The following is a 22,626-nucleotide window of genomic DNA, read 5'->3' as shown; positions in this document are numbered from 1 at the left end:
GCTCTCAAATTGTATCCACTTTCTATATTTACCCTGTATTCACTGTTGTAAAAGTTCTTAAAAATAATTAAGAATTTAAATAGACCTCTAACTGACAGAAACCTTGTAAGATTATTTAAATTAGTGTCATAATTGTTATCAGAATCATAAAGAGCAATATCTTTGAGGACCCTATTTTGTATTAAATTTATTTTATTTATGAGATAGTCTGCGGCTGATCCCCATGTTGTCAAGCCGTATCGAATAACAGATTCAAGGCTCTGTGTAATAATAATAATATAGTGCAATAATCTCTGCACGGAACCGGTAACTATTGGAGCCTGTAAAACAAAAGAAATATCTGCTTGCAGAGTATGCGTCAAGCAGCTCTTAACCAGTAACTTTTTCAAAAAAGGCATTAAAACGGTAATCAATAAATATACCTTGTACAGTACGTAACAAAAGTTTATATATTGAAAAATAAATAGAAAATATTTTTGAATTGTCTCCGTAGACCGCGTAAAATTACGTTTCAAAAATACTTTTAGTTACAAACTAAGTAATTTGGAAGAAAATGCCCTCTAGAGGTGTAAAAGTACATATAAACCCTGAAGTAGAAGGATAAAATTACGTAAATTAAAACTAATCAAATAGATTTTTTAAAAATTAACTATTTAATCTTTTTACAGACATAAAAATAATATACTCAATAAAACGGTAATCAAAAATCAAAGTAATTCAATTTGCAATTCAGATGGGCTGTTTGTAATTTTCTAAAAGGATATTTTTCAATTAAGTTTTCTTTTTAATAGAGAGCTGGTAATTAAAAGATTTTATTTCAAAAACCGTCATAATTTTTCTTATTCTTTCTGCCTAATGAATCTTATTTTAAAGAAGCCTAAAATATATAAGTTTGGTAATAGCATAAAAGAAAGCCGTTGTTAAGTAACAATTTAAAATCTATTAAAATTTCTTATTTTTAGATTTATTCAGTATTTATAAATGAAAAATATTTTCTCAAAAACTCTTTTTATTATTTTTAATTTTATTTTTAGGGAATCATGTTATGAAGTTTCACTAACTTGAAAAAAGGGGAATACAAGAATATGGAATAAATTAAAGATAGTAAATGATCGTAAAAAACGTGTAGTTTAATACAGGTTCTCTTGCTGAGTATTTTTTAGCTAACGATAAGGTTGGGGCTACAGGTTGTTAATTTTCGGTTAAATTAAATTTTTAATATCTCAAAGTTTAATTTAAATATAAAATATTTTTAAGCTGTAGCAACATAAAAGATTAATAAATGAAGACGTACAAAACCAAGTTTCGAAAAGAAATTGGGCTTACAGTTTAAATAGTAGTAAATATCTTAAATAAAATAATTTTGGTTTCATACCGCTTTAGTATTTATCATGTATTATATAAATGAAAAAGAAATTTATGTATAATCAAGATCTCCTACAAATCAACAAGAAATTCTGCACGATAAAATATCGTGATAGATTTTAACGTAATTCTTTGGTAAAAGATTTAGCAGCATAAGACATTCTTAAAATAAGAAAATAGCTGAATGATCTTCCTCTTCTTCTTCTTTGATCCCTATCTGGTGACTGGAAGAGGCGGCTGGCCGCACAATCCATACGCTGCTGTGGGTGCCGTAGGATTCCGAACTTTCCTCACAACGCTTTTCCATGTTTTACGGTCTATAAGGATGATCCTGGCCTGATCGAGGTCAAATCGTTGATTCCTCAGGTCATCTGCAACTTATTTTATGCAAATTTTCTTTGGCACAGACCTTTGAATCTTCCACTGAGAAGCACCTTGCCTACAGAGGAGTTTGTGCGGCAAGCAATCCGGGGCCACCCGGCACACACGACCAAACCATCTCGCCTCCGGACTTGGATCTGCTCTTCAACTGTTGGTTACCTTCATTTCGGATATGGTCATAAAGTAAGACCCATATGATCCGGCGCAGCCACCACATTTGGAAAACCTCTAGCCGGTTCATATCTGTTTGAAGGAGGGTCCAATTTTCTGATCCGTAGAGGAGAATCGAAATGATAAGTATGCGGAAAATGCGGATTTTTGTTTGGATGGTAATGTTTGCCCACTTCCATAGGCACAATTTTAGTGAGGCGAAATCTGTAGCAGCCTGCTCAATCCTGGCGTGGATTTCAGCTGTTGATTCCACTTTCTTTTCTTGGACCAGTGATCCGAGATATTTGAATTCTTGGACTTGTTCGATCTGAGCTCCTCCGAGGTAAAAAACGAACTGTGAGCCGTCAGTTGTTAGTATCTTCGTTTTGACAATATTGATCCTCAGTCCGAAGAGCTCTGCTACACTACAGATCTGATAGAAAATATATGTGGCCTCGGCATCAGTGTTAGCACATATGGCGCTGTTTTCTGAAAACATCAGGTCGGTTAGGTAGTAATCCTTATCATATTGTACTCCGCGCCTTCCTGCAAATGCTCTCCTTATTATAGCATCAATTACATATTTGAACAGCAGTGGAGAGATGAAATACCCCTGGCGAACTCCTGTTTGGATGGAAAATGTAACGGATAATTCGTTTCGGATCACACGCAGCTGGTTGACCCATTGTATGATGCTTGGAAAAGGCGAATGGTTTCCTGAGGTACATGTTCGGCTTTCAGTGCAATCCACAGTGCAGGCCAGTAGATGCATTCGAATGCTGTCTTAAAGTCGATGAACACAATAACGGTTCGTATTCCACACTTGATTCTGTCTTCCATCAGCTGTCGGAAAACGAAGATCTGATCACAGCAGCCATGATGTGACCGAAATCCAGCTTGCTCTCCTTGGTTCGTCTGTTCACGATGTTTCTGCAGTCGAATATGACAGGAATACATCAATAAAACAAGAGCATGATTTCTGTTGATTTTTCACTGAACTGAACATACCAGTGTATATATATATATATATATATATATATATATATATGTATATATATATATATATATATATATGTATATATATACATATATGTGTGTGTGTGTGTGTGTGTGTGTGTGTATGTGTGTGTGTGTATATATATATATATATATATGTGTGTGTGTGTGTGTGTGTGTGTGTGTGTGTGTGTGTGTGTGTGTGTGTGTGTGTGTGTGTGTGTGTGTGTGTGTGTGTGTGTGTGTGTGTGTGTGTGTGTGTGTGTGTGTGTAAAGAAACATTTCCAGCAAAAAGCCACAGAGATCAGTCTATTCATTGCCAATCTATAGTAAACATCATACTCAGAGAAAGCAACTATGTAGAGCGTACAGGCTCTTTACGTGAGTAACAGTCATTTAAGTACGAAAGATTTAATATTTTTTGCAATCTTTTTGAAAAACATTTATGGGAGAAAAAATATATTGTTGAAAATAAATAAACAGTGAAAAATTTATTTACAAATTTTAATACTATTTGAATTTTTTTTCTTCCAATTATCCAATCACAGCTGTTTATAATATAGTAGAAATCAGTTCAAAATTTTGTAAGTTATCGATTCCGATTCGCTATTACAGCTTCTCAGGAAGAAAGGGATACAATGTAATGACCTAGCGTCTTTTCAGCCGATCTGCTTGCTCAATTATTTGAGTAAGCTTTTCGAGATGGTGCTAGTTAACAGGCTGGATCAAGAGCTGGAGACAGTAGATTGATTAAGTGACCTCCAATTCAGCTTCGTAAGGGCAGGTCAATTGTGGACGCCATTTACAAAGTGATGACCACCATCTGGGGGGACGGATCGGGCTCAAGGCATATACGGTTGATTCCAAATGTATCCTCTTCGCTGTTAAAAACGCCTTCAATAGTGTAACGTGGGGGAATATTTTTTGGGACACTGAACAGATGTGGCGTCAATTCATGCATAAGGAGAATTATCCAGTGTTAGCTGATCTTTCAATCAGGTAGTTCCGCCGAGGAAGAGTTGTGATCGAGATGAGTTATGTGTGGTAGAACATTTTAGGTAGACCACATCAATTACGACGAACTACTGTCCGTCATACTTCCCGAATGAATAGCTTTAACAAAGTTTGCCGACGACTAGGCGCTGGTCGTGAAGGCCAAGTCGGAGCGGGTGGTGACGGACACTGAAAACGAAGCTATAAATAGAATCGTCTCTGCAGGATGTCAGACTGCAGCTTTCGCCGGAAAAGACTAAGTTGTTTCGGGTATGCGGAAGCTTATTCCGGTTTCGTTTAGGGTTAGAAGTACTGTCATCTATCCTTCTCCCCCGATGAAGTACCTCAAGGTATGGATAGGCAAAAACGCCACGTTCCTGAGACACGTGACCGAGGTACGTATAAAAGGCAGCCGCCATCGGTCGGATGATGACCAAGACCGGGGTCCCGATGCGGAGGGTTTTCTCACAGGTGATGCTCTTGAAAGTCTAGTATGGCCCACCAACTTATCTATCGCGCTGGAAAAGAGAAGACCCGAGCAATTTTTAACCGCGTACACAGGGTTGTCTCCTTTCAGGAATGTTACGGGTTACAGAACTATCTCAGGCAATGCTGCCGATGTAGTAATTGAACTTGCCTTCCTGGACCTCCTAGTTTGGAAGAGGGAGGCGATAAATCAGGGGGTAAATAAGGCGGCGGCAGGTGGCAGGAGAGATGGGATTAGTCAGCGAAGGGTAGATGGAGCTATAGACTGATCCCAGACCTCCAAATATGGCTAGACCGCAAGCACAAGGGACTGGTGAATGAGTTGACCCAGTTCCTGACCAGTTTTGGTTGCTTCAAAGCAAACCTGTGCGCACGGGCATTGAGATCCTCCATCACATGTGATTATTGCGGAAATAAGGACACCACATCGTGTTCGAATCCGACTGGTTCATGCAGCCGAGGGAATCTGGTTCATGCAGCCTGAAAGAAATCGGGATCTTTATTCCCGATAAGTATGCTGCAGGACTGAACAGCCGTGTTATGCGGTGTCGAGAACTTTGGTGGCAATTATCCGAACAACGACACCAGACAACAAAAGAAGATATTACAAAACTATCGTAATTAAAACTTTTAAATTGATTTATTTTTAACGAGTTGTCATTTAAATTAGGAATCTTCTCAATTAGGAATTTTATAATCTGCTTGATGTTAGTTACATGGAAATAATAACTATTTATAAAGAACTGCGCCGGTGGCAAAATCGGTAAACTGTTTGCCTTCACTCCAACGGTTCCAGGACGATTCCTGGCTAGAGTCAAGAAAATGTATAACATGAACGACCAGAAATTATGGTAGTCGTTAAGACCGTAAATACTTGAAAGAAAATTACAAGAAATCTGCTGACTCAAGTTCTGTTTATATAAATTAAAAAACTTTAATCTCTAAAAAAATTGTATATTTTTAAATGTAGGGAAAGAAATTTAATCAGGAAAGTAATAATAATTGTAAAAAGTATTACGAAATAAAAGGAAAAACTAGACCCAACTAAATATAGAAAGGATTAGAGACTAATACGTTACACAATCTATAGTAGAGTATTGAATTGGAATTCGTGAAAGAAGTAAAAAGAAGTAGCAAACAAAATTACTAAAACCGAAGGGAAAGTTGATAGAAAAAGGGGTTGATAATCATTTGTTGATTATTACACGACAAGTGTCGGAGGGTTGCACGAGAAGGGGTTGCTATTGCTATATAAAATGAGCAAAGACTGCGTAATAGAACATATATAGGACTGAATTATAGATACAAGACTACTTGATTTAGAGCAGTAAAGATCGTTAGTTTAGTAACATTTTTAGCGACATAGAAATTAATATTCTGTAACGAGGTTAATAAAACAAGTTGACAAAATAACACGAGAAATAACAACTAAAAATAATATTTTGTTTCAAATTAATTATTTTTATCTATTAATAATTTTATTCCTTTAGTTTTAAAATGTTACAAGAAGGAAGTAAAAATTATTTAATACTTAATCGTTGACACAGTTGTTCGGAAAATAATTTCGTTTTCTGGCGAATCAATATTTTCATTATAACCTAACGAAAAGGACCAGAAACCGCGAAACAAGTGTTTCTTTTTTGTTTTTTTTTTATTAATTTAAAAAATATTTGAGATGAATGATTTAAAATATTTATTATTTATTTCCTTTTATTTATTAATTTAAAAAGAAGACGTCACTACATAATAATACAAATAAAAAAATACAGTCCACATTTTTAACATTTATACGTACGTTTTCAGGTAATTCTGAATCTTAAGAATTGACATCATAATTACCCTTATAAAAGGTGATTTTAATAAGTTTTTTTATAAATTTTTGGTTACCCATGCAATTTTATAAATCAAATTTCTGTAAAGAAAAAAAACGTTGAAAAACTAAAAAAAGCAACCATCTTAACCATTTCACTTTCCCAGAGAATATGTTACAACTTATATTGTCAAAAATAGGGTACCAAGTATTTTTGCAAATCTTTACGTTTTAGGGTCCATCTATTTCAACTAGACCAAAAAAAACAAACATATAAGTATTTATATACGTATGTGTGTCGCACTTCTTTTAGCCTTATATCTGAGGATTGGCCAAACCCATTTTCTTAAAATTTGGCTCAAATATATAAATATGGGGCATTGATATTTCTTCTGAGGCATTTTAGAGTGCAAACCTCAAAGCAGACTCAGAGATTCCCCAAAACCGCAGAGCTCACTTCGGTCGCCGAACCTCCTGGCCTTCCGAAGAGTTCCTTACTGTCATAGTTGTGAGAATAATACTGATAAATAAAAATTAAACTATTCAGGCTTTATAGAAACCAGAAAGGAGATTAAATTACAAAAAGACAGAATAGTAGTAACTACGGTAACTAAAGTACACACACCTTTCTGTTGCCATGGTGACAGAAATAAATCAAGTAAATAAAGTATTAATCTTTTTTTTTCTTTAATTCATAACTTCACCCTCAAGAGGACCAGGGTCTCGATCTATAGCTTAAAACCTTCCCTTTTTTTTCTCTCTTTAGCATCCGGAACTACCATACTTCAGAGAATGACATGTATAAATGTAAATGAAGTGTAGTCTTGTACAGTCTCAGATCGACCATTCCTAAGATGTATGATTAATTGAAACCCAACCATCAAAGTATCCACGATCTAGTATTCAAATCCGCATAAAAGTAATTGCCCTTACTAGGATTTGGACCTTAGAAATCTCGACTTCGAAATCAGCTGATTTGCGCTGACGAATTCATCAGTAGACCAACCCGGTGGGGCTAAAACCTTCCCTGGAATAATACGACTGTATACTGAAAATTTGAAAGCAATCGATTTTCGCGTGATGCCAAAACAAACAAACATACAGACAGACGGACAAACAAACAAATAAACTTTACGGACAAATAAACAAATAAACTTTCGGCTTTATATACGAGTATAAGATAATCCCAAATATTGTTTAAATAAATAAAAAATCACACCTAATAATGATTGTTATAAATTATTATGAGAATTTTCTTAAACGTCTTATAAAACGAATATATCAGTATTTTTAATTTTTAACAATAACCATTATGAAGTGAAACAGGTTGTCTTTTAAAAAAAATAGTTGATTACTGAAAAAATATTGGTTAAAGACATCCAAATTGGATGATAAACAAGAGAAAATATTTCTTATTATGTAGTTTATAAGATATTTTTAGAAATATTGTCGTCGTTTCACACAGACGTAAAGTGTAAAGCTATAAATTAATCAAAAAAGGAAAGATTTTTCCGTTTCTTCAGTTTGTTTTTAAGAGAATTTAATTTAAGAGATGAAATTGTAAAAAATGAACTAAAATCTAATATGGCATTAAAATAAGATCATCCTAGAATTCTAACCGTTATTTTGTATTAAAACTCAAAACTCATAGAAAACGATACAATGCACCAAGTATATTATCCACTTTAATAAAAATTGTCTCTCTGACTGTCCATGGTAAAAAAATAAAAATCCAAATATTTCTGGGAAGATCAAGAATTAAATAACTTAAGATTTAAAAGTAAAAAAACTGGTTCAGATGAGAATTTAAAACCTCAAAATTACAATTTTCAATAAGATATTATTTGAAATTATTGCATAGCTTTCCGACGCATAAATTAATCTCATCGTTTTTATCACTTCTAATAACGATGATGGTTGTAATGATGATGATGATTTTATCACTTCTAAAATTATTGTGTGTTTAATCATTTTTATACTAAAATTACAAGTAATTTTTCTGTTTAAAAAAGTTTCAAATCCAATAATCGGATTACTGATTATCCGAATTACAGTTATCAAAGATTAAATCGAAGGAGGTTTACCGATTTTATTAAAACAATATATAATGATAGAAGGGTTCATTTTTGATCATTGGATCATATTTAGTTTTACTTTGTTTGATATTAATCGAAAATTGATATTTTTTAATGTTATATTTAGATTTACGGGTTGGTTATTCGGGCTGATATTTACTAAACTGGTAGGAAAATATTAGGGAATTATTGTCGGCAGCCGCTCGACATAATTTATTATTGAATTAATAATTTAAATGTAGGGTATAAATATAGGTTTTTATACAAACTACGTCTGCTGGAATACGGAGCGGTTAACATCGCTTGGCTATTGTAACGTTTTCTTATTTTAGCTCGAGTAGGAAACAAGAAATACTCAGCGCAGAAGCGGAACAACTTCTGTTCATATAGATGCACTCTTAAAAAAGAAATAATAAAACAAAATCAGATAAAAAGAACGAGGAATAACGTTGAAAATAAACTATGAACCGAGCGATCCTTTATCACGCAAAATGTTTTTTTTTTCATTCATTTTCTTTAAACAAATACATACTACTCATAAGCTTTAGTTATAATTTATATGTATATATGTGTGTGTGTGTTTGTATATATACACCATTATATTCTCAAACATATATACATATGCACATAGTAAATATTTATCTGTAATACAGAACCTAAATTATGTAATGTTTCCGTTAAAACAGAAAAAAACTGATATAGAAACGGTCAAGGACGTAGCTTTATACGAAATGATTCACGAATAAATTATATTAACAAAATATAATAATAGATATATTTGTATTAGAAAAATGGAGTAATGTATTATATAGCTTATATTATTAATTATAAATTTGAATTAATAATTATTTTTATTTAACATTATTTCCTGCTAATTAAACAAACCGGATACTATTAAATTATGAATGGTACTTCTATTACTTAAACAGTTTTATTTATCAAATAAAAATTTGTGGAGTCGATTCATAGTCATTATTTTTAGAGCATCTCGTAAAAACATTAACATTTATAAAAAAATGCAGATGTTTTAATTATCTGTTTATATCCTTTTTTAAACTACAGATTAACGCCCAATTACAACTGTTAATTACAGATGAATTTTACAGCTTGTTAAAATGAAAAATAACAAGCCCGACTAAAATTCAAACTTTAGTACTTTCAGGATGAAAAGCAGATAGATAGGTTACAATTCCGTCACGGAGGTCGGACATGGTTTTTTTTTTAAATTGCTTAAATTTAAAAAAAAAATTATTTTTTTTCCAGATATACTGAAAATGGTTCTACATCAAATGCTGATGGTTGTACAGTAAATGCTCAGTATTTTTATGAAATGCTGAGCATTTTGATAAATAAACCTGTATGTAGAAAAATTTGTATAACAATTTGTTGCCATTTAATGTTTTACAATTCTGGAATTTTTTAAATTACTGTATATTATTTATAACCAAAACATGTAATTTTTAACATACAAGAATTAAATTTTTTTTATTCATTACAACCTGATAAAACCCCCAACAACAATATCAAAAACAAAAAAATACTTTACGCGGTCCCTCTTTGCATAAGGGGACCGTGCGCGTTCCAAGTTGGAAGGAATTTAACGGCGACTTGCATTGAAGATTTGCCGTGGATATAGCACGATATCCACGGCGGCGGTGTCGGTGGTAGCGGCCATCCCTCCGATTGACCTTCTTGCATGGCAACGGGTAGAGTGAAGAGGGGGGATGGATAAAGCGAATAAAAGATTTGCTGATGAGTGGGTGGCAGGCCAGACGGGAGGATTCAATTAACGGCGCTTGGACTCGACGGCTGCTCCCTGCGATAAAACAATGAGTGGAGAGGGACTATGGAAAGGTGGAGTACGAGCTGACTCTGGACTGGGCATGGATGTTTCGGCTCGTACCTGAAGAGGTTTATACGGATGAAATCTGACCTGAGCGTCTATTGTGGACAGGTCGATTCCGACCAAAGTTCAGTATTTGAATGCTTACGTTCGTAGCAGCCCAACGTAAGCTTACGTTGGGATCGGACTGTTATCGGCATTTGGGTGAACTGAACACAGAAAACATTGTGAAGTGTATGCTCTTGTCCAGGAGAAACTGGACCTTTATTGAGTATATGATCACGGCGATCATCAAGGGTAAGCTGGCGGATGGGTAGTGGGGGACAGCCAGTCTCCGAGGGTGGGCAGCAGGGGCCCTTCCGGGTCGTTGTCTGCCGATAACTCCCGGTGAACGCCTGATCCTCCTGCTTGGAAGCCAGCAGTTCGTGTACCCGCCACATAGGAACCGTGTTCATGCCTTGCGGCCAGGTCCAGTTCCTATAGGAAGAAGGAGGAGGTTTTTTAGTCGGTGAGAGCCCAACACTACAGTCTGTTGCGGGCGGACGATGGCTTGCAGAACTTTTTCCTCCTTCAACAAACACAACAAAACCACAAAAGAAAATTTTATCAAGAAAAACAATAACACAAAAACCACAAAACAAAAACAATAATTAAAACAAAACAACAACAAAAAGAAAAGAGCAAAAACCAACCGCAAAAATAACACACAAACAACAAAAACAATAATTAATAACAAAATATCAACATAAAAACAACTAAAACAACAACAGAACCAAAAACAATAACGCAAAAAAATGTTAAAACAAAAACAAATTTACCACAAAAATCAACAACAACCATCTTCAATTGCATCCATCTTCAACAATAACCATCTTCAGACACGGTATAACAAAGTAGTAAAATTAAAAAAAAATACATTCTTATTAAAAAGAAATTAATTTGTAAACAAATTTATTCGTGACATAAAAGCTTCATTGAAATAAATTAAAAAAAAAATATATATATATATAAATGATTGAAAGTAAAAAGATCTCTTTTTAATAAGGAATTGCACAGTATTTTCATTAATAAAACGATTTTCCAGATAATTTCCTTTAATTACGCGTATATCTTAAAAATAAATTACCAGTGACAAAATAAATACATAAATTTATTTATGTTTATTTTTAGTACATATATTTTCAATTCTACTCGAAATATTGTGTCTGACGATGAATTAATTTGAAATCGGATGTACATGAAAAAGATATTACCAATGAAAAGTAAGTTTATAATTATTTTTATAAAAATATATATATATATATGTAACCAGAATGTTACTTCTGTCTTGGATAATCTGAATAATGTGTTACCACTGTACTCGATGAACACTGAGGAAGGTTTTAGGAATGAATTAATCTCAAAAATATCACTATTGGGCGAGCAGTAATGCTAAAACCGATAGTATTTCGTATTTTATAACCTATCTTTTCGTGCACTAATATTTTTAGTTGTTGCCAAAATCACGTTCTTATTTCAAACATGGTCCTCACAAATGAAATGAAGGAAAATAAAATGTATTACAGGAAAATGATGCACAGTTGTAGCTTCCATTCGGTTGAATTCACTGAAAGTACGTAATAATAAATTATTTTATATCTACAAAGACCACTTTCAAAATTCAAAATTACTGGTTCGATTAAACGATATTAAGTTAAACGCATATTTTTTTAGCTACGTTACTAAATGTGAGTTTAAGAATAAACATGGATTATTTTTATAAATTACTTTTATCGAAACATTTTTAGGAAATAAATAGCTCTGCATATTAAATCATAAAATAACTGCAGCCATTTACTGGAAAAAAATTTACTTCATCGTATAAATTATAAATGGATTTTAATATAGCCTGCGCAATACGTTCATTCGCAGCATAAAATATTTATTTTAATGTACAACCACAATTGTCAGTTATTAGGTCAAAACAAAATACCCTCCATATTTCTCCTTGCCGGACAAAAAAATCAATTACTCGTATAAATTTGGCGTATAATCCATGAGGAAAGTAGATTTCACAAAGTAAGTATTGAAAAATACAAAAATGTCGATTTCCAAACCACAATATCATTTAAAATCAAAGTTAATAAAATATTACAGAAATATTTCAATATAATTTAGCGGTTTATTTTACATCTGAAAGAATGTGTTTTTTTCAATTTATCAGATTAAAAAAAAACAAAGTAAAGTGAAAAACAATCTGATTGAAATTGATTGAACGTAATTTACTAAACTGCGTTTTAGATTCAATTTTATTTCTCATTTACATGAACCAATCGGGGAGTAATTTAATACAAGAGAGTATTCCCTATAACGTAAAGAGGTAATACAACAATCATCTTCACAGGTGAATGTTTACAGTCACTAACTGCAAATTTACACGCATCGTATGAATAAGTAGAAACTGATTGATATAAAACGTCGAAATGTTCTTATTATAGTTAGTTCCTATTATTATAGTAAAAATATACGGGGTTAAATGAAATTAGTGTCTTATGTGTATGGTTTAAGAAAAACTGGTAGTGAATTCTGGATCTATCAGGCTCTATGAGGTATGCAAGGGTATCGAGCAATCCAAATAAACAGTTTTAGGGACTTTTCCGGCATTGGTAGGTTATTTATTCTTATGTAACAGAAAAATAATTATCATAAAAAAAATTCAGAAACATTTCTTCTTTAGGGCGGAGTAATTTATGATGAAGTTTTATTGTAAAATTATCATTATGTGTTTAAATAAACCAAAAAAAATTTTAAAAATTCCAACAAAAAAAATCTGTATTTTTTATTTCTTTGTGTTCCCCCACATTCAAAATTATCTTTCAAGAATTTTTTTAATTTGTCTACGATTACTATATTAAATGGAAAAAACTAAAAAAAAAATCCACTGAAAAATTTACTACCAATAAAAATTTACCTAGGATTTCTTTTTGGGGATGGGGATGAATTATTATGAAATATTATTACTAAAAGTTCAAATAATCTAAAAAAAAGTTTCAAAAAATCTATATTTTTGAACTTTGATCAGCTTTTACACCCCCAATATATATATATATATATATATATATATATATATATATATATTAGGTCACTTGTATTAATGAAATGAAAATTTTTTAGCGTGTGAAAATGTCATGCTTGACCGGAATTTGAAGCCTGGACCTCCGAATGAGATTTTTGGGGTAAACTTTTGGTTAACCATATACACATGTACTGAGCTCAATATAAAGGGAGGTAATGTTTGAATTTTTTTTTTTTGGAAAATTGACACAAAAAACTATCTACCTCCCTGCAGGTATTGACTCCAAAACTCAACATGTTTCCCATGTATATGGGAAACAAAGTTTCCCATATACATGAGTCTCTGTACAAAATTTCATCAAAGTCGGTTTATCCAGTCAGAACTTATTAAGCTTCAAACATGCCAACTCACATACGAACAAATGTTTGGAGTTCCTAGATCATGAAACGTCAAAAATTCAAAAAAATCCATATCCCATTTTTTATTATCATTCTTTCTTGCAGCATAGCTCTAGAGTAATGATACAAGGAAATAACTGCTTAAAGTTAAATAAATGAATGCTCACTCACACATACACACACACACACACACACACACACAAAGTGAGAAACAAAAATGAAACAAAAAATGAAACTTTCATAACAGAAAGGGATACGTCACTTAGTTGCTTTAGACTATTTGTCCCAGTTTTCTTAGAGCTGACACTCCTGATGTAAAAGAGTTAATTTTTCTAAAAAGTAACAATGATCATTATACAGCCTATTCTTATGGTGAACAGAATGAAACTGAGGATTGAACATCTCCCGCATTTGGACGGGCTTGGGATGTTGATATGTAATTATTTATTCGACTCTGTAAAGAAAGCAATGAATGGGAAACCGCTTCACCCTTCACTTTCTATAACAAGCCTAACCTGAGATGCTTGTTATTCTTGAGAAAGGCTATATTATCATTTTCCGGATCGACGAGTAACATATCAGGAACCAAGTCATTACGGTGATGGCGTTTAACAAACAATTTATAAAAATAAAATAAATTAACTTGCAGTAAATAAATTCAAGCATAAATCAAAGCTCATTGAAGATTTACGAGTATAAAACATTTATTATATAACAAATAGGATAATAAAAAAGTACGATGAGAAAATAATTTATAAAATTAACACGTATATTTAATAATAGTGTAAGTATAAGATGTGCCAAAAATTATACTAACTACGTATTCAATACTGTGTATGCAAGCGTTACGTGATTACTAATACTCAATGACGTAAAAAAAAAACTATTCCAAGAAATCCATTTCGTATCTATACAAAAACACCAAATCATTCTATTCACTGAATTAATTCAAAATCAAAGAGAACCGATACAAAAAAGTTAAATAAATTTAAAATTTATTAAACAGCTTATAAATTATTCATAAACTACGATAATAATAGTAATAATAAACATTAATAAAAAAAAAAAAAAGGTGAAATGTATAATCAATTAATTTTTATTATAATGTCCATTTTTTTTCTTTTTAATGGACAATAAATGTCTAATTAATTTAATTAACTTCATTTATTTTATCATCTAATTAGAAGAAATATTAATTTAATTAACCGACATGTTTTAATTCCCCTTAATTTAGTTTTTACATAAAACAAAACCTGATACTATTAAAAATTAATACTGATGCAAGTAGATACGATAGAAAAAACTGATAAAAGGTAGTATAAAAAAAAAATAAATAAAATTTATGAGAAAACGTTTAATAAATAATGAAATAACACATTTATATAAATAAAAATGTAATGTTCGTTTGTTCAAAATCTTAAATCTCCGAATGTTCTTCACTGATTGCTTTGAAATTTTGACACAACGTTGCATTCGAATAAGCGCGTGTTTTTGTATATTACTATTTATATAAATAAGATGTCACACCTGCGACAGGTAAAAACATGTTTTTTTGTTTTTTTTAAAACAGCGCTATCTGTTGGACGTAAAAGCAACACACGCTATACTGAATATTTTATGATTCAATTTCAATGTTTCCTAAATGTGTGTCCGCTATAGACTAAAAAACTATTGGACCGATTAAGGCGCAGGGAAAAAGGGGAAAATCTAAAAAGGAAAAAGGGAAGATGGGGAAAAACGGGGAAAAGTAAAAACGGGAAAATAAAAAATAAAAGGGGAAAGGAAAAAATAAAATAGAAAAGGGAAAAAGGGAAAGAGGAAGGGGGAATGAAAAGGGAGGCGACGTGGTGGAAATTGGGACAGGGAAAGAGGAAATGGGTAAAGGGAATTTTGTAAAAATGAAAATGAGGAAAGGGGAAATAGGAAAAAAGAAAATGGGGAAATAGGAAAGGAGGGAGAGGGAAAAGGGAGAACGGGTAAAAGGGAAAGGTTTATTTTGTTAATTTTTTATCAAATTTTCAATTGTGTTCATTTAATCTATATATATACTCAAATCTAGCAATAGCGAAGCATTGCCGGTTCTGCTAGTTAAGCATAAATTCAGAAGGATGAGTCATAATCTTACAGTCACCGAAAAATTAAACTCTTTTGAAAATTGTAAATCTCCAAAAAAGTTAAACCGTTCACAAACACGCCATTTAAAATTTAAATACAAGTTTTACGATTCGAAACCAGTTTAGGTACTCGTACATAGTATTGTTTTATAGCTTAATTTTTTTAAGCAGATATATTTTTTTTTTTAATTTATATTAATAAACTAAAATAATAAAGATAAAACGTGTAAAGTAAAAGCAGAGATAAAGGTTAGTATACAAAAAACAAATAACATAAGATAACTATAACATGCATAAATTGAAATTCAACGATTAACATACAATAAAAATGAATTAACAAATACATCAAACCAAATGACTGATGACCTCCCAAACATAAATTAATAATAAAATTTTCCTGATTAGCGCCTTAATAAAAGGCAAAGGTTGTCCATCATTATTACATATTTATTATACATATATATATATATTCGTTTAAAAATATAATATAATCTCTTGGAATTCCATTAAAGAAGTTAACACGAGTTTTTAGGATAAAAAAATTGGCCGTAAAATATAACCTGGCGCCCATAAATTATTTAATCGTATTTGTAATATTTAGAAAATTAAATAAAAGAGATAAACCGTCCTTACTTTTTATTAACTTTTTTTTTCTTTAAATTATGAAATAATTAAGCTTAAATATCATCTAAAAAATATAATGGAACTATTTATGCAAAACCATTTAAAATAAACGCAAAAAATTAAATCAGCTAGACTAAAAGAAAACTTATGAAAACATTTCTGTGTATAGAATTTATCTTCAGTATGTTGTACTGTCAATAATCGCGTGTGAAAACTGAAAAATTAAATCATAAATTAAACAATAAACCAATATTTCATTTTTAGCTGTCATTCTACACGTCAAAATATAAAAAAATAAAATGATTTACGAACTAAAATATAAAAAAATATATACCCCTCCACGAATTCCATATTTTTTAACAGAATATTTCTAACGTGTATATATATATATATACAACGCAATATAAAGCAACGTATTTTACATTGAATACAATGAAGTTTTTGTATTGAAACCATATCCTTTAATAAGACAACCTTAACGTTTAGATTTATTCTATTTTAAATATTTTGCAGTATTATTATTCTATTATATTTTATATTTAATGTTACACTACAAATCTACTCGAATTCTGTTCGAAGTAATGTAAACGTAAACATTTTACGTCCCGAACAGAAGAGGGCTTCAAAAAAATATATTATACGGGAGAAGTACTGTAACAACCATGTTATAAAATGGTATTTCTAATTATTATAATTCACTACTACTCTTCAGAAAAGAAACCAACTAATCGGTTTCTTACCAGAGTTACTGTACATTGTAGTAATGTTTTTTTTTTTTGTTTTTTTTTTGTTTTTAATAAATTAATTAAAAACGAACCTCATTTAATTTTTAAAAGTAATTTCCAGAACTAAAATAACTAGTTCCTGAAAAATGTCTGTTAACTAGATAATCGTTTATCGAAAAACATCAGCATATGAAGAAGAAATTAAAAAAGGATTGATTATTACAAGTTGAGTTTAAATTAAAAAGTTATAGTAAATAAAGGGCAATCATTTTCATGTTAATAAATTTATTATTATGAATATTTTTAATAGAAAAATGACTAGAGAATGAAATCATACCACAGTCGAGCTTTTAAAGTAATTAAGCGAATTATTAAGGTTCAGACGTACCCGTAAAGAAATACTCGTGTCAAATATTGATAACTAAGAATCTTAGAAAAGTTAGTAAATTATATTACAAGAATCATAATTATCCTGAAAGATTATTAAAAAAAATTATCAAAATAGTAATTAACAATAAATGTAAATTTTATATTTAACCCTACCCTTCGAAAAATTAAAAATTCAGTAATTTTGTGAATTAATTTATACAAAAATAAGTAATATTAATATTCTAGCATCACGAATTCACGACACTAAAAAAGGAAATAAAATTAAAATTTAAAAATAGATTTACGATAGTAAAATTTAATAATGTCCTCAATCATCTCAACGGAAGCGAATGTTGGATAAGAACAGATAAAATTCAGGCTTTTGATATGAAATAACACATAAACTACGCTTTAATTTTCCGCAAAACTTAAAATAACTCTTTAAATGAATAATTAATTAACGTAGGATGGTTAAAATTTACAAAATTAATATCCTAAATAATGAAGTTAACATATCAATAATTAATATGTAACGAAAAATATTAACCGGTAAATTAGGATTGATATATTTTTGAATAGACAACGCAAAAATAAATGAAAATTAATTAATTTCACAATAATAAAGAAACAACATAGAAAATGTAAAATTTTTCGAAATAAACGAAAAAATTCAGAGAAATAAAATATTACTGAAATTTTTCAATCCGATAAAAGTGTTAAGAAGATGCAACGAGTAGAAACATCTTAATTTACAAAACACTCATGATTAATCTGATACAGAATTGATATCATTATGAGACACAAAATACATAATTGAAAGTAATGCGTGACTTAAGACAACCACTGAAGAGATGGAATGAAATCGAAATACAGTAGCAATTGATATTTAAATCAGTACTGAAATAATAAACTATAAAAACTCGAATTTAATATTCGTGATAAAAGATTTGTTATTCCTATAAATAACAGATTATCCTCACTCAATGTAATAGATTTAACTGAAAAAAAATAATTTCAGTAGTGTAAATTAGAAATTTATTTAAATGAAAAGCAAATCAGTTTTATAAATTCAAAGGATAAAATGTGTAAAAAAATTACTAAGATAAACAAATTGCAGTGAAAAACACACAAGAATCTTACGTAAAATAATACAAAAGCGTATTCTAATCAGTCATCAGCAGGCAAAGAATTTCAATAGATATAAACATAAAAACAAAGAGCTAATACTAAAGTATTAAAGTAATACAAAGTATTACAAATAATTCTTTTGAAATGTATAAAAATAAAAAAAAGGTAACAATATACTAAAGCAAATTTGCTTTGGACTGTCCAAGTTGACAAATATTTGTACTCTAATAATACAAAAACTACGTTGTATAAATAGTACACAAAAAAATAGCTAATAAATAAATATATTTATTTGTTTATTAGCTTTTATATATAGATATATAATCAGTCGAAATAAACGTAAAATAAAAAATTGATCTTTTTATTGTATACGATTCTTGAGACTTAACTTTGTTTTTTTATTATTTTTTTTTCTTTTAATTATAATTTACTAATATAATATTAGTAATTTGTGAAGAAAAAAAACATGAAATAAAAATAATGTACGATATAACAAGAAATTCTAAAAAAAAAAAATTATATAATCCCCACTGACGACAATTAACAACAATACGTTTAGCAGAATATACGATAAATAAATGTTATATTATCATGTAACGTACAAATTTTATTGTCCACAGTTTATCATGCGAAAAATATTTAAAAACACGTCATTACTATAAAATTACTTATATATATTTTTTGTTTCTTTTATAAAAACTTTAACCATGAACTTGCACGTTCTAATAACAAATAAAGTAAACGTGCCAATAAGTAAACATAATAATAAAATTTATTTTATTATCGCTTTATGTATATATTGAAGCCGTCACAAATTAATATCTAAGGTAGGCACAAATAACCGCTATTTAATACTTTTCTTTCTTTTTCCTGTTTAGCCTCCGGTAAAATTAATACTATTACTGAAAAAGATTAATATCACTACATATATTTTTTAATCGAAATTAGTTTGGTTTCATATTATTAAAAAAAAAAAAAAAAAAAATGTCATAAGGAGAACAAAATGATGGCTAAAAATAAAAAGATAAAAACCAATAAACGACTGTAAAAAAAAAGCTACCCGCGCTAGTAAAAAAAATTTACAATATAATATTACTAAAAAATAAAATCCTATTTAAAAAAAAAAATACTAACCTTCGTTATCCATTAAACATATCATAAAAACAAAATAACAGAATTAATATCTCTCGGTTTAACACACAAAAATCACAATAATAAATAAAACACTCGCGATATTACCAATAAATACACCGAACAGCGCTACCGAAACGCAACGTACAAACGCGCGCGTACTAATGGTTCCTAAAACCGCGTGTCGGTTCCTGCTGTCACACTTCCAATGTTGCCAACCTAAACAACTAAAAACCGAGCAGTATAGAACAGCAGAGGCACAAAACAATGTAGCGCTCACAGCTCTCGCGACAATACACAATGTATTCCCTCTCCCCGCTTTTGGAATTATGGCTAGACTGAAAGACGACGTCCTAATAAACTATACAGCACTACTACTTTTCTATAGTAAACGTATTAATACTACTACTATGTGCGTAAACCGACAAGTATAAACTTGTCGAGTTTCTTGCTTGAATCACAATAAATCAACCCCTCTTTATTAGGCGCGCTTTACCACTATGAAATATCATATAACTTGTAAACATACGTATGTTAAATTAATCACTAGGTCATCAGTAATATTTATTATTGAATAAATACATTGTATTTTATTAAACAATACATGATTTATCTCTTTTTAAAGTTGATTTTTTTTTTTTTTTAATTAAATACTATAATTTTTATTTTATTTTTTAATGAAAAGTAGCGTAAAAATTTTACATTTAAAAAATTTTAATGAAAATTACAACATAAATAAATACTCATACTTGAACAATAATAATAATAAAATACTAATTTAATTAGCGATGATTTTAATTTATTAGATTCCATCAAACTTATATAAGAAATATTATACATATTTACAACTTATTAACTACATCACAGAGTCCAATTAAGTAATTAATTTTCAAAACATCTAATACAAACATTTTATATTATATTTTTATTTATTAATTCCTTTTGTTTAGTCTTTACAGTTTTATTTTTTTATATATTTTTTTTTGTTTGTTTTTTTTATGTCTTTACAGTTATGTTTTTATTTAAATTGATGATAAGTTACCAAATAATAATATGATACTTGCATATTGTAGTGTAGCCTGGTTGGAATTTTGAATCACTATCAGATATCAAAATATCTGATAGGGATTCAAAATTCAAAATCTCTAATATGTCGATATTTTGATATAATATCTTGATTAATTTTGATATCTATCGAATAGAAGGAAGAAATTACTATTCCGCCATGGACATAAATATTTACGCAGAATTCTTTCAATCATTTTCTTCAATTTTTCAAATTTAATCTTGTAGTTTAAATTCGGAATCTTAGGGTCTTTTCTGTCATGCGCCTTGCACTCTTTTTTATGCATTATTTATGAATTGTAATTCTTTTCGACATATTCGCTAAGTTTGGAACCTACGACCACCGTAACACAAGATTAGCTCTTTAGCTCTTTTCCACTCGGAGACAGAGTTTACAGTAAAGAAAAAAAAATGTTTACCTTACATCGTCGTATCATTCATAACAACGGTTACTAACGAAATATCACCTTCAAAAATAACTTAAATTTGCAAAATTATTTATCTACGACATTATTTAATATAATGATTTAAACGATATTACTAGATAATTTTATATAAATCCGCAAGAAATAACAAAAAAAAAAGCTGTGTGGGATGCACTACAGAAAAGACCCAGGATCTGATCACGTACTGTCACGTGTTCACGACTCGATTAGGATATTGAAAGATTGACAATTGAAAATGGTTAGATATAATTACAATTTATTAGTTTAAAAACATAAGTAAGAAAAGACAAATCAATAATAAAAATAATAATAATAATGGCAGTAATAAAACAAATAATAAAAACCACAATAATAATCAGAATAATAATGACAACAAAAAATAATAGTAATAAACAGTGATTACATGCAAAACAGAATTTAAAGTAAACGTCAGGATTTTTTTACAGATAGTTAAATATAATTCAGTCCAACTGTCTAAAGACATTAGCATGACCGCTAGTCTTAACACTTTTAACCACTACCCTTGTATTAACAAGTACAATACTTTATGTAAAAATACAATACTTTATGTATTGTACTTACTTTTGTACTTACAATAGATAAGACAAGTATAAAGTTCTTTTATTGCAAATACCTTTGCTGTTCACAAATAAAACTACTCTAATAGTTTATTAATGAAATTTAGTACATTATCTCTTTCATTTATATTCTAACAGTAACTCACTGAAACATTTTTTTTTTGTTTTCAAATTCGCTCCTTCGCTGATCACCTCGGGGAATACTCTCTCGCAGAACTGACCTCGCAGACTGGCATCATAACGTCTCGCTTAGACTGATTTCAACTGGTCTTCCCCGGAGTATTTATACTCTTATCCTTTTTACCTGTCGTACCGGATCCAGCTCGAAGCGTGAAAATGATCGACCGCCCTCATATATTCCCATGAAATTCCTACCCTGGTCCGGTAACCTTTCTCACGGAAAAATATTTGTTTAGGCGTGTCGGTGGCTAGTATTACAAAAGACGACTGTTAAACGGACCTGTTACCTTTACTAAAAGGGTTTCTTTTAGCCCCTTTCTGGATTCCTCCCATTATTATATTCTACTACTTTCTTCTTAATTGGTAGGAATCCGTTACTTAGGTCCATTATACCGGTCTTGTTACAGTATAATAGGATTTTCATACATTTGTATATATAAAACATGTCTTGAGTGAATCATGATCATCGCCCAGTAAAAACGACTGAAGATAAATTGATGAAAATTTCTATACACGTTCTTCTTACAGTTTAAGCTCATACTAAAAAAGGATTTTTTGAAACTCCGAGTTTAAAGTGATAAAATGTAGTAACAATGAAATTTACTCTCTCTCTCTCTCTCTCTCTCTCTCTCTCTCTCTCTCTCTCTCTCTCTCTCTCTCTCTCTCTCTCTCTCTCTCTCTCTCTCTCTCTCTCTCTCTCTCTCTCTCTCTCTC

The 22,626-nt window shown here is 30.4% G+C and overlaps 1 protein-coding gene across 1 annotated transcript in view; it reads right to left on the bottom strand.

The window, feature by feature from the left end:
• The window catches only part of sick (sickie), a 944,125-nt gene extending 924,287 nt beyond the window's left edge, over positions 1-19,838 (bottom strand). The window contains exon 1 of the mRNA XM_075371421.1: positions 19,647-19,838. The gene's annotated coding sequence lies outside the window, so the exon portion shown is untranslated. The remainder of the gene's footprint in view (positions 1-19,646) is intronic.
• Positions 19,839-22,626: the final 2,788 nt, after the last annotated feature.

This window comes from Lycorma delicatula, chromosome 7 (assembly GCF_047948215.1).
Source record: "Lycorma delicatula isolate Av1 chromosome 7, ASM4794821v1, whole genome shotgun sequence".
Taxonomy (NCBI): domain Eukaryota; kingdom Metazoa; phylum Arthropoda; class Insecta; order Hemiptera; family Fulgoridae; genus Lycorma; species Lycorma delicatula.
Note: the sequence above shows the minus strand (reverse complement) of the source record. Positions and strands in the feature narration are given on the sequence as shown.